Raw genomic sequence first — 14,433 nt, 5'->3', positions numbered from 1 at the left:
TCAAAATAATTCAACAACCAATTCGTTCCTTCCACAACACTTCAATACTTAATTTTTATCAATTTTCACCCAACAACTAATAGCCAACATAATTCATCCATAATTCATGGCACAACACATTATCATCCAACAAACCACATCAATCACCACAATCATCAATTACAATACATTTATATAATTAAGCTCAACATATTCACAAAATCACTAAACCTCAACAAGTTCACATGGTTTAACTTATCCTAGGGTTATCTATCCTAAATTTTCACGTTACATTATATTTTTATCTACGAGAAACCAAAACTATACCTTGGTCGATTCCTCCCTAAACTCGGAATACCTCAAAAACCTCTCCCTTCACAAGATCCAAGCTTCCAAACGTCAATTTCTCAAATTTAATCACCCGGATTTCGTTTCAAACCGTCAAATTGAACTCCAAATCAACTAGAACACAATCTAATTCATACAATATCACGATAATCATCATAGGGTTCACTAATTCAATGATTCACAAGGATTTAATAGTTTTACTTTACTCACGGATCAATTGGACAAAGCCCAGTGATTATCCGCTACTTGAGTTCACCTAAACCATCAAATCACTCAATTCTCCAATACCTAAACTCAAAATCTATGAAATTGAGGAGGGAAAGAACTGGGCAAGAAATAAAAATTTTTTACCACTTTGTTTAGATATAATTGAAGAGAATTTCAAGACGAACACGTGACCACTGACGGCTCATCAATTGGAGTTTTGGATTGAAAGTTATGGACGATTGAATTTTTGGAGGTGAGGGTTAGGTTTAAACGTTAATCTCTCTCTTCTTCAACGTATTTGAAGGAGTGAAGAAGAAGAAAGCTCCTTCTCGGTGTTTAATAGGTTAGGTCTTGGTCCCGGTTTAAATTCGGTCGAATCAATTCGGCTCGTTAATTCATTTTTTAGGCCAAATTTTTTTAAATTAGTGTCAAAATTTATATTTTAATTATTTTTACCTCATTAAATTATAAAATTTAATTTTTAATTTTTTAAATAATTAATTATTTATTAATTATTCAAAATTTACAATAAATTTTTTTTATCCACCAAAGCAATAATCTCAAATTAATTATTGTAGTTTATTTTATAGGACATGCGTGTGTACTTAGGAGAGCGTCAAACAAACTTTATAGTTGTACCATAATTAGTAATTACAAGGGGTAAGTATGGTTTTGGTCCCAAAAGTTTAGCGCCAGAATTGAAACCGTCCCTCATCTAATTTTCGATTTAAAATCGTCCTTAACGTTTTTTTTTCGTATTAAAATCGTCCTTTTAATTTTTTTTTTAGACTAAAATACCCTCACCACTACCAACACAATTACCTCCTCCACCACCAGCACCACCACCACCACCACCACCACCACCACCACCACCAACACCAACACCACCCCCACCCACTGCCACTCCATCACCAACACCACCACACCAACCAAAATTTAGAAAATCAACATCATCATCGTTATCCTCATCAGAACCTAGATCTCATATCTAAAACTCAAACTCAGAAAAACAAACCCAGAACTCTTCCTCAACACCCATCTTCTTCCTCAACATTAACCAGAAGCAGATGCACAAACGCAGAAGAACAACAATGGATAACAACAATGGATAACAACAAGCTCAACCAGAAGCGGAACAGCAGAAGCAAAAAATAATGAAACAACAACAACCAGATGCAGAAGAACAACAACAACTATGGATCTTGTATACAATTAACCATTAATAGAAATTCAATAATCTAAGTTAATTCAACAACAACAACAACAATTCAGTAGCAACTTTCAGCAATTCAATAACCTAAAATCAACTAACAGAAAATTAAAATCCAGCTAAACTAACCCAGAATCAAATCAAGGGGCTGGAGGGAGGGTAACAGGTAGTGGCGGCTCTGATTCCTTCTGCGACAGGGACTGAGGGAGGGAAAGCAGGGAGGCTCGCTGGCGGTGGTAAAACAGAGGAGACTCCACGCTGCTGCGTGGTGGTGAAGCAGGGGAGGCTCCACGTTGCTGCGCCATGGTGAAGCAGGAGAGGCTCGCCGGCGGTGAGCTCTGGTTTGAGGAGATCCGAGACAAGAAAGAAGAGAAGGAGGGGAGAGGGTCGTGGTTGATCTGAACAGGAGAGAGGCAGCAGTTGCAGCGGCGGGACGGCGAGACTGCGGCGGTGGGACGGCGGCTTCCCTTCCCCCTTCATCGTTATCATCATCAGAATTCTGGAGGAGGCGACGGCGACGACGAAGGCTCGCCGGCGCCGTCCCCCTCCCTCCCCTTCCCCCTCCCCCTCTTCCCTTCCTCTCCCCTCCCCCTTCGTATACCCTTTTCTTCCCCCCACCCCCCCCCCCCAAAACGTGTTTTCTTCCCCTTCCCCCCAACACGCATTTTCTTTTTTTATTTTATAATTTTTATTATTAAAATAGGAATAGGGGTAGTTTAGGAATAAAACAAAAAAATTTATTAAAAAGGACGATTTTAATACGAAAAAAATGTTAAGGACAATTTTAAATCAAAAATTAGATGAGGAACGGTTTTGATTCTGGCGCTAAACTTTTGGGACCAAAACCATACTTACCCCTAATTACAACTAATAAGTAAAGTTCCTTGATTTATTTTGGATGAATATTCATTTAACATGTTGTCGCAACACTAAAGTTGCGTTTGGAAGTAAAACTGAGATTGAGAGATAGAAATTGAAAGACAAAAATTGAAAGATAGAAATTAAATTAAATTTTTATATTATGTATGGTGTAAAATATATTAGATTGAGTTATATCTCAGTATCATGTTTAATTTAAGATAAATATAGAAATTGAAGAGTAGATTTAAAATTTAAAAATTAAATGAGAATATTTTTTAAAACAAATGTTATAAAAAATTTCTGTCGTCGTCCCTGAAAAATTCAATTCTTTGTATTTTCACTTTCTAGAAGTATTGAAAGAATTGAAATTTTGTATCCTAAAATTAAAATTTTAACTCTATTTTTTAATCACCAAACACAATACTCAATTTCAGTTTTAGTCTCAAAAAACAATTGCATTCTAAGAGATGCAAGGATTCTTTTCGTAAAATTTTCTAGTTTCTTAGTAGATGATTTAGCTTTGACTAAATGATACTGTTAATGGCTATAAGATTATTTTTTAAAAAAATTTAAATTAATAATAAAAAATACATAAATAATTATATTTTTAAGATGTTATTTCATGCAAGATTTTTTTTTTTTGCTTTGTGAGAATTTGTGTATAAGTCTTTTTTCTTTTTAGGTGATAAAAAATTTGACACTATATTATATAATTATTTCTTCTACAAACTTAGAAAAACCCAATAAATAATATCCTAAATTAGTCCCTAAAAAATATTTAATCAGTCACGTTAATTCTTAACAAATGTTAATCACTAAATTAATTTTATATTTTTATTTTATTAGACAAATAATTCTCCACACATCATATTATTCATCTATATAAAGGGATTGTCTGAAAATTTTAAAATTTTTAAAGACTATTATATTATGTCTTTATTAAATAATAATAAGTATTAATTTGTCTAATTTTTTATCAAAATTTAATTTAAAAATTGATTTGTCTAATAAATAAAAAAAGTTAAAAATTCATTTGATAATTTAATTTTATTGAGAATTAAATTGTCTGACCACAAGTTTTTAGATATCAATACTTATCATTAATTATTTTTTAGAATTTTTTTTCATTTGGGGATTTTTCCTTTAATTTCCAATTTTTTAAAGTTTCTTTTTTTTTTTCATACAACACACATACACTCACACATACTAACTTAGTTATCACTACTAGAATTTAAACTTGGCGTGGCTTAGTAAGAGGCAAACACCTTAAGCTCAAAATATGTTAACATTGCTGTACCCCTTTTTTGGTATTATTGTACATACCCCTTTTTTGGACGGAAAAAGCTACATATATACTTTGATCCAGATTCTCTGATTGTCTCTTATATAGCTTAAGACCCTAAAGCAAGCTGGAATGGGCTTATTTTAGCTGGCTTAGACTTGGATCTTGAGCTATTATTTATCTATTATCTGCGCCCTAGTGTTTCACCAAAATCCAAAAACTGAAACCTAGTCTTCATTCACCTCTTGATGGTTGATACGTGGCACAAACATTACGCACATGATTGACAAAAAAACATTACTCACATGAAGCCATGAACAAAAAAAAAAAAAAAAAAGAAAAGAAAACATTACACACATTTGTTACCAACAATATTCCTTTAGGAACTAGTATATGCTGAAGATGCTTCTTCCTCCATGGATGAATGTAGGAGCAAAGGAGCACTATGAAACCATATATTTTTCTCAAATATGTATATATAAAAATCAATTATCAAATTAGTTATTTGTATAAAATATATATTAAAATATAAAATACACATTAAAAAATTAAATAATATATATTTATATACAATCACAAATATATAATAACTAATTTAATAGTTAATTTTTTTTTTTTTTGCACATATCTTTTTTTTCTTTTTCTTTCATTGTCAAAAATGTAACATCTTTTCTAACCACTTTTGTGTAGAATGTAGATAGTGTGTTGTAGTAGTTCACATAATTCAATAATTCATACACCCAAGGAGAAATCCAACCAAAAAATTTTGCCCTATTTACAACAATGGTGATTTGCCATTAAAGATTCTGACATTATTTTTAATATGTAGTAAAAGGATGAAAATCGGATACAGAATAAAATGAGATATATAAAAGACAATTATTAAGGTATGAACGCCATTACATAGGCTTGTACATTAATGAATTAAAAAGGTTATGCAATATGTATCAAATGTCATATTCTACTGCTAAATATAGTTTGTGTATAAAACTGGCAAAGGAATTTAAAGGGCATTTGATAGAAATGTTAGAGTATTGGGAACAAAAATTGACTAGTCTACTTGGCTAGTAATTGAAGTAACAATTATATTACGTATATACAAAAAAATTAGTTATTAAATTAATTATTAGGTAAAACACACTAATAAATTATTTCGACTTTAAAATTACGTCAATTTTTTATTTTAATTTTTGCTATAAATATGTCATAAATAATTCTATGTAAATCGAATAAATTAGAATCGATTTACACTTTTTAGTAATAAATCGAAGCAATTCGATTTAGCATGTATATGTTGTCCTAATAGTAAATTGAATCAACTAAATTCTATTTATTACTAATACATCGTATATATATAAATCGAATATAATTAATTCGATTTATTACTGAACAGCACATGTATAGTAAATCGAATCAGGTTGATTCAATTTAGTATTGATACAGATTATTGACATTTATTGACTAAAATCCTAAAATGGTCCTTGAGATTGGGCGAGTTACCCATAATCGTCCTTGACTTTTAAAATTCCCTAATAGTATCCCTCACATTCAGCTCCGGGACCCATAGTTGTCCTGCGACCCTTTTTGGCGCACAGTCAGCAAACGGAGTAATGATCTGGCACCTCCCATGCCATGCTGGAGCCAGCAACGGCTAGCTGACGTGGCAAATCTTAATTTTCTACCCAATATGGTCCTGATCTCATTAAAACCCTAAAAGCTAAGAATGATTATTATATGTAGTATCTCTTCTTCCCTTCTCCTTCATCCCATAATTGTAGTCCACCATTGTGATTTAACGGAGATTCCATTGACATGTGCAAAGGTGTTTTCCACATAATAAAATCAACCTGTCAGAGCCAGATCTCAGTGAAAATTTGGGATTGCAGGATGAAACTCGTGATGAACTTGGTGCCGAGTTCCACAAGAAGTTGGATTTGAAGGATGAGGATGAAAGGGTAGCTGAAAATGAGAAGAAAGATTCGGACTTTGTAGCTGGTAGTGGAGAATATGGTGGTGAGGAATTGGGTGGTGAAGGTGGTTGTGCCCCCAGAAACAGGTGAAGCACAAGGGAGTGATAATAATGATGGTTGGGATGATGATGAGGGTTATGGCTGGAATGCGAATGTGAAAGAAAGTGAGGTTGCTAAGGTAAGTGGAGATTTTGATGTTGATGGTGATGGTAATGGTGATGATGAAGTTGAAGTTGAAGGTGATGAAGAAGTGGAGAAGAAGAAAGATAGAAGCAGTGGTAGAGTTCAACAGCAATATCCACTGAGGCCTGATGCTGAAGATTGTGCTTTCTATCTTAAAACTGGAACTTGCAAATTTGGATTCAATTGCAAGTTTAATCACCCACTTGGTAGGAGGAAGAACCAGGTATTAATTATTCTTCTGTTCCTATTATCAATCTAGCACAGTGGTCTGGATTGCATGTTTGAAAATTATGGGTGAAATTCACTTATTAATATTTATCATTTGTCCAAGATTTTTTTTTCCTTGTATTTTTAGCATTATATATTATATCAATAGAATGAGTAGATTGAGATAAAGGGCATTTATGCTTAGCTGAATAATCACTGGCTTGCCCTTCACCTCCAAACATTGCTTCAGAGTATTAATGAAATCTCCACTAAATCACAATGGTGGACCACAATTATGGGATGAAGGAGAAGGGAAGAAGAGATACTACAGATAATAATCATTCTTAGCTTTTAGGGTTTTAATGGGATCAGGACCACATTGGGTAGAAAATTAAGATTTGCCACGTCAGCTAGCCGTTGCTGGCTCCAGCATGGCATGGGAGGTGCCAGATCATTACTCTATTTGCTGACTGTGCACCGGAAAGGGTCGTAGGACAACTATGGGTCCCGAAGCTTAATGTGAGGGATACTATTAGGGAATTTTAAAAGTCAATGACGATTATGGGTAACTCGCCCAATCTCAGGGACCACTTTGGGGTTTTAGTCACATTTATTACTTTTAAGTTAATTATATTAACTTTAAAATATAAATATCAATAAAAAATAACCCCATTTAGATTCAAATAAAATATCAAAAAATCAAAACAAATAAGAATAGAAATCCAATTTTATATTTTAGTTCAAATTCCAAAAAATCTACATTTTTATAAATTTATGAACTTAAAACGGAATAATAAACTATTTTTAAAAATTCATTAAAAATCATCATTTGACTCATTAGCATCTAAAGAATCATTACCAGGACTTTTGATGTTGAAAAAGTTAATATAAAGTATAACCCTTCAAGATGAAAAAGGGGTTAAAACTTGAATTTTTTTTCATAATCAAAAGTAACAGATAGTTATACATGATAAAATAACCAACTATATTTATACAATATGTAATTAAAACTTTAAATATATTATTTTTAGATTACATATTGTTCATACCCTGTGTCGAACTGTCTGATCCGGGATGTTTAGCGACAAAGCGACCGACCTCTTCAGGTCAGACCATCCGACCTCTTCTCAAAGAGCTCGGCCAAATTGCCAAGAAAGCCCAATAAAGGGCCCAAATAGAGGAACATGACCCAAATCATAAGGCAGCCCAAGCCTATAAAGATAAGAGCGGTTCCCTTGAAGATAAGATGACCTCGCTCAAAGATAAGATAAAATAAAGATAACTAACTTATCTTATCTAAAAAAGGTCACTTCTCACCATTATAAATACACTGGAGCACCCAGGTATAACTCATATTCTGATTCTACTAAAAATCTGCTTAATACCCTTGCTAACTTAAGCATCGGAGTCCCTTGCAGGTACCACCACCCTCCGATGACAGAGGATCAGCAGCATTACCAGTCGGACGCGACTGCTCCGGCCACCACCCACACGCCAGACACGTCATCACCGATCAGTACAGAAGATCTCGTCTGAGATCGATCTACAGTTTTAGGTGACCCTCGGAACATTGGCGCCATTGCCGGGGAATCTGGAAGTCATCCCACCACCATGGCAGACGACCATGACAACGACCACGATTCGGATCTAGAAGATAGAACACCGCACAAGAACGCGGATACTACACCAAAAGATACCCCTCAACCTAACAAAAACAACGATTCACCAAATGTGGGAGCCATGGAGGCACTTCAAGACCGCTTAAAGCAACTCGAAAAAGAGGTGGAGCATCAACGAGAAGCTGAGAGAGACCAACGAAGGGGAGTTAGATGACGCCGCGAGTTAGAGGACAAGCTCCTAAAACTCGAAGCAGATCTCAAGACCAAGACTACTCGATCCGGTCACGAAGACGACTCCCGTAAGGACCAAGACCCATTCACCAAAGAGATTATGAGGACCAAAATCCCAAAGGACTTCAAACTTTCCGACATGACTTTATACGATGGCACAGTAGATCCTGGCCATCATCTCAGTAACTTTAGAAGTAGAATGTACCTCATCGACGCCTCAGATGCAGTTCGCTGCAAAGTCTTCCCAACTACTTTAACAAAGATAGCAATTAGATGGTTCGACAATCTACCACCTAGGTCCATCTCAAGCTTCGATGACTTAGCCAAGAAGTTCCTGGCCAGATTCTCCATCCAAAAAGATAAGGCTAAGCACGCCCCAAGTCTATTAGGAATCAAACAAGGAGATCGGGAAAGTCTCCGCAGCTACATAAAAAGATTCAACAAAGCATGTCTGGACATACAAAGCCTACCAACAGAGGCCGCCATTATGGGTCTCATCAATGGATTACGAGAAGGACCTTTTAGCCAATCTATATCGAAAAAATACCCCACATCTCTGAACGAAGTGCAAGAACGAGCAGAGAAGTACATCAACATAGAGGAAACCTCTCGACTAGGAGAGACCTCAAAATCCGGATTCAACTACTCCTCCCGAGATAAAGATAAAGAATCCAAAAAGAAAGAAGATCAACATGGGGAAAAAATAAAAAATATCACAATTACACCCCTCTTCGGGTGTCCCTTGTGGATGTCTACAGAGAAGTGTGCCATACTGAAAAAATACCCCCAGCTCGACCACTCAAAGGCAAAAAAGAAGGAGGAAATCGGACTGAATATTGTGAATATCATCGAATCCGTGGGTATTCCACCAACGAATGCTTTGACTTAAAGAACGTCATAGAAAAACTAGTAAGAGAGGGGAAATTAGGTCGATACATAGCCACCCGAGACGATGAGCAAAGAAAAAGGAAAAAGGACGAAGATGTCGGACGAACTGAGCAATCACCTTGTACACCAGAGAGACACGTCCACATGATACACGGAGGATTTACGGGAGGAAAAATCTCTAAATCATCTCGCAAAAGATATCTTAAAGAAGTATATCATGTCGAGGGAAAGAAGGAAGCACTCGACATCCCCACAATTACTTTTACCAAAGAGGATGCATCCGGCATCATCTCAGGACACGACGATCCCATGGTCATCACTATTATACTGGCAAACGCAAATCTCCACCGCACACTGGTAGACCAAGGAAGCTCCGCCGACATCTTGTTCAAAACTGCCTTCGACAAACTTGGCCTGGAAGAAAAAGAACTCAAAGCATATCCGAACAGCCTGTTCGGACTGGGAGACACTCTAGTTCAGCCACTTGGATACATCCCATTACACACGACCTTCGGAAAAGGAAACCAGTCAAGAACACTCAAGATAGACTACATCGTGGTCGACGTGAGTTCAGCCTACAATGCCTTAATAGGTCGGACAACCTTAAATCAGCTCAGCGCTGTAGTCTCGACTCCACATCTATGCATGAAGTTCCCAACTACAGAAGGAATAGCTACAATAAAAGCAGACCAGAAGACAGCACGCCGCTGTTACAACGAAAGTCTAAACCTCAGAGGTAGAGGAGAAGAATTCCACATCATCGAGCTTGGTGGAGTTTAGAGGCGGGAAGAACTCCGCCCACAACCCGAAGGAGAAGTAGAAAAAGTCCAGATCGGAGATATTCCGGACAAAACAACCAATATCGGTACAATCCTAAAAGGAGATAAAAAAGAATCACTCGTACAGTTCTTACGAGATAACATCAACATCTTTGCATGGAAGGCTGTGGACATGCCAAGCATAGACCCTGAATTAATGTGCCACAAGCTAGTAGTCTACCCAGGATCTCGGCCAGTACAACAGAGACGTAGAAAGCTCGGACCAGAACGATCCCAAGCTGTGGAAGACCAGGTACAAGCTCTACTGGAGGCAGGATTCATAAGAGAAGTCAAGTACCCACTATGGCTAGCTAACGTCGTCTTGGTGAAAAAATCAAATGGGAAGTGGTGGATGTGCACCGACTACACTGATCTCAACAAATCCTGCCCAAAAGATCCTTATCTACACCCAAGTATCGACGCTCTGGTGGATGCCTCCTCCAGATACAAATACCTCTCGTTTATGGACGCATATTCGGGATACAATCAAATCCCAATGTACCCACCCGACCAAGAAAATATTTCATTCTTAACCCCAAAAGCAAACTACTGCTACATCGTCATGCCTTTTGGACTTAAAAATGCAGGAGCCACTTACCAGAGATTAATGAATAAGGTCTTTATGGATCACATCAAAAAAATCATGGAAGTCTATGTGGACGACATGTTAATAAAGACACAAAGTGAAGAGATGTTACTGTCCGACCTCACCCAAGTTTTCGACACTATAAGAAGACATGGCATGCAACTTAATCCTGCAAAATTCACCTTCGCAGTAGAAGCTGGCAAATTCTTGGGTTTTATGCTTACACAAAGAGGAATTGAGGCAAACCCGGATAAATGCCAGGCCATACTCGATATGAAGAGCCCGACTTGCGTCAAAGAGGTACAACAGCTCAATGGAAGATTGGCAGCCTTGTCCAGATTTCTAGCGAGATCAGCAATAAGATCTCTCCCCTTCTATGCTACTCTCAGGAAGGGAAAGAGGTTCAAATGGACAACAGAGTGCGAACAGGCCCTCCAAGCTTTCAAAAAGTTCCTGGGACAACCTCCTATCCTAACTCGGCCACGAGAAGGAGAACCCTTTGTATTATACCTCACAGTAGGAAGTCGAGCAGTAGCCTCAGTATTGGTCCGAGAAAACGACAGTGGGCAACAACCTGTATACTTCATCAGCAAGGCACTACAAGGATCCGAGCTGAACTACCAAAAAATAGAAAAATTTGCCTATGCTCTCATATTAACATCTCGACAACTTCGCCCATATTTCCAAGCCTACAGCATCAGGGTTCGGACCAATAAGCCAATAAAAGGCATTCTGCAGAAAACAGATTTAGCAGGACAATCGAGTTGTCTGAATTTGACCTTCAATACGAAGCTCGGACAGCCATCAAATCCTAATATTTGGCTGACTTCATTGCAGAATTTACAGATACCTCAGAAATCCCTACAGAATGGAATCTCTATGTAGACAGTTCCTCAAACAAAACTGGAAGCGGCGCGGGTGTGATAATTGAAAGCGATCAGGGAATCCAAATCGAACTTTCCCTCAAATTCGGGTTCCCTGCCTCAAACAACCAAACTGAATATGAAGCACTACTAGCTGGTTTGAAGTTGGCTAAAGAGGTCGGAGCTCAAAAGCTCATCATCTTCAGTGACTCACAGGTGGTCACTTCACAAATAGCAGGGAGCTACCAAGCCAAAGATCTCACCATGAAAAAATACTTGGACAAAACCAGGGAACAGCTCGGACAACTCGGGGAATATGAGGTCTGCCACATACCTCGAGAACAAAATGCCTGAGCTGATGCACTCTCAAAATTAGCCAGCACTAAACCAGGAGGCAAGAATAGAAGCCTCATCCAGGAAATGCTGCAGAACCCGTCAATCTCGGAAGAAGAAAAAGTCCTAGCCATAACAAGCCTGGATCAAGGATGGATGACTTCCATAATTAACTACCTCAAAACAGAAACACTCCCCACAGATGAGAAGGAGGCAAAGAGGCTAAAAAGGGAGGCACAATACTACACTATCATAAACAATACTCTATACAAAAGGGGAATTTCAATACCATTGTTAAAATGTGTACCGACTTCCAACACAAAGGAAGTTTTAGAAGAAGTACACAGTGGCATCTGTGGCAATCATCTCGGAGCGCAGGCACTTACCAAAAAAGTACTCCGGGCAGGATTTTATTGGCCAACTCTACAAAAGAAAGCCACAGAGTTCGTAAAGACGTGTCCACCATGTCATAAACATGCCTGGTGCACGAATTGTGAATCACACTTTTCACAATGCGTACCACTAACCAGCAAGTGCACTGGGTCGTCCAAGTAATACCTCACGTGAGTAAGGGTCGAATCCCACGGAGATTGTTGGTTTGAAGCAATCTATGGTTATCTTGTAAATCTTAGTCAGGAAGTCAATTATGTTTATCAGTTGAATTGCGAATAACCAAGAGAGCATAAATTAAAGGTTACTTGTTGTGCAGTAATGGAGAATATGTTGGAGTTTTGGAGATGCTTTGTCTTCTGAATCTCTGCTTTCCTCTGTCTTTTGATTCACGCACGCACGTCCTCCTATGGCAAGCTGTGTGTTGGTGGATCACCGTTGTCAATGGCTACCTTCCATCCTTCCAGTGAAAACTACGCTCACGTGCTCTGTCACAGCACGGCTAATCACCGGTTGGTTCTCGATCCGGTTGGAATAGGATTTACTATCCTTTTGCATCTGTCACTAACGCCCAGCCTTCAGGAGTTTGAAGCTCGTCACAGTCATTCAATCCTTGAATCCTACTCGGAATACCACAAACAAGGTTTAGACTTTCCGGATTCTCATGAATGCCGCCATCAGTTCTAGCTTATACCACGGAGATTCTGATTAAGGAATCTAAGAGATACTCATTCAATCGGATATAGAACGGAGGTGGTTGTCAGGCACACGTTCGTGGTTTGAGGAAGGTGATGAATGTCACAGATCATCACCTCCATCACAGTTAAGCGCGAATGAACATCTTAGATAGGAACAAGCGTGTTTGAATGGAAAACAGAAATACTTGCATTAATTCATCGAGACACAGCAGAGCTCCTCACCCCCAACAATGAGGTTTAGAGACTCATGCCGTCAGAGAATACAAAGTTTAGATCTGAAATGTTATGAGATACAAAATAAGTCTCTAAAAGTTGTTTAAATACTAAACTAGTAGCCTAGGTTTACAAAAATTGGATAAACTATGATGGATGATGCAGAGATCCACTTCTGGGGCCCACTTGGTGTGTGCTGGGGCCCACTTGGTGTGTGCTGGGGCTGAGACTTAAGCAATTCACGTGCAGAGGCTATTTGTGGAGTTGAACGCCAGTTTTTATGCCAGTTTGGGCGTTCAACTCCAGCTTTTGATCCTTTTCTGGCGCTGGACGCCAGAATTGGGCAGAGGACTGGCGTTGAATGCCAGTTTACGTCGTCTATCCTTGTGCAAAGTATGGACTATTATATATTTCTGGAAAGCCCTGGATGTCTACTTTCCAACGCAATTGGAAGCACGCCATTTCGAGTTCTGTAGCTCCAGAAAATCCACTTTGAGTGTAGGGAGGTCAGAATCCAACAGCATCAGCAGTCCTTTTTCAGCCTGAATCAGATTTTTGCTCAGCTCCTTCAATTTCAGCCAGAAAAATACCTGAAATTACAGAAAAACACCAAACTCATAGTAAAGTCCAGAAATATGAATTTTTCCTAAAAACTAATGGAAATAAACTAAAAACTAACTAGAACATACTCAAAACTATATGAAATTAACCCCAAAAAGCGTATAAAATATCCGCTCATCAATGCCAACTTTTACATCGCCCCGCCAGAGGAGATCATCAGCGTAACCTCGCCCTGGCCATTCGCAAAATGGGGACTCGACCTGCTCGGATCTTTCCCTCAGGGAACAGGACAAGTCAAATTCCTCATAGTAGGGGTAGACTACTTTACAAAATGGATTGAGGCAGAACCTCTAGCTAACGCCACTGCTCAAAGAAGTCGAAAATTCCTATATATAAACATTGTCACAAGGTTTGGGGTTCTATACTTCATCACCACAAACAATGGCACCCAATTCACAGATGCAGGCTTTAGAAAGTTAGTGGCCGACTTGAACATAAAACACCAATTCACCTCCATAGAACATCCCCAGGCCAATGGAGAAGCCAAAGCTGCCAACAAAGTCATATTGGTTGGGCTAAAATGGAGATTACAGGATGCAAAGGGAGCCTGGGCTGAAGAGCTTCCACAAGTCCTATGGACATACCGAACAACGCCATATTCCACCACAAAGGAATCACCCTTCCGATTAGCTTATGGAATGGAGGCAATGATCCCAGTGGAGATTGAAGAAGGGTCGCCCAGAGTGATCCACTATAATGAAGAAGCCAACTCCCAACTTCAAAGGGAAGAACTCGACCTACTTTCGGAAATCCAAGAAAGAGCTCGAATCAGAGAAGAGGCATTAAAATGTCGAATGGCTTCGAGATACAATCAAAAGATAGTGCCACAAAATTTTTCCGAGAACGACCTCATCCTAATCCGAAATGATATCGGAACAACTCGACCTGGAGAAGGAAAGCTGGCAGCAAACTGAAAAGGACCCTAC

This window comes from Arachis hypogaea, chromosome 13 (genome assembly GCF_003086295.3).
Source record: "Arachis hypogaea cultivar Tifrunner chromosome 13, arahy.Tifrunner.gnm2.J5K5, whole genome shotgun sequence".
NCBI classification, from domain to species: Eukaryota; Viridiplantae; Streptophyta; class Magnoliopsida; order Fabales; family Fabaceae; genus Arachis; species Arachis hypogaea.
This window is presented reverse-complemented; position numbering follows the sequence as displayed.